This window comes from Scardinius erythrophthalmus, assembly GCF_964197995.2.
Source record: "Scardinius erythrophthalmus genome assembly, chromosome: 13".
Classification (NCBI taxonomy): Eukaryota; Metazoa; Chordata; class Actinopteri; order Cypriniformes; family Leuciscidae; genus Scardinius; species Scardinius erythrophthalmus.
In genome coordinates, this window is record NC_138233.1 from 18,444,736 (window position 1) to 18,445,224 (window position 489).

Below are 489 nucleotides of genomic sequence, written 5' to 3' on the forward strand. Positions count from 1 at the left end.
CCGTGTGTAATAAATGTGTTTTCATCGTTCCTCTGCATCAAGCATTTTTTGTGGATTATCACGTCTATCCAGTGTGTGACAGCCTCTGCTTTCACACTCAGACACAACAAAGCATGTGGTTAAAAACTGATGACCTTAATCACGCTTTATGGGGAATTATCATCTCCAAACCCCTAGTAATTTCTCCTCTTGTGGTGAAACCACATCTGGCTCATTTATTTTCTCATGTTGACATGTACTTCCCTTCTGTATAAACATATGATTAAGCATCATCTACAGAGTATGATGTAGCACACATGGAATATACAGTAAATGTCCATTCAATTATAAAATACAATCACATGTTTACCCACAACAGCAGTCCATAAACCAGCCATGTGTTAAGATCACCAAAAACAATAGTTTCAACTGACAAGTCTCAAAAACTGTCCAGGTCCTGGACCACATCAAAAACACAGTCCCATAATTACTTCCATTTGTATGTTTAGT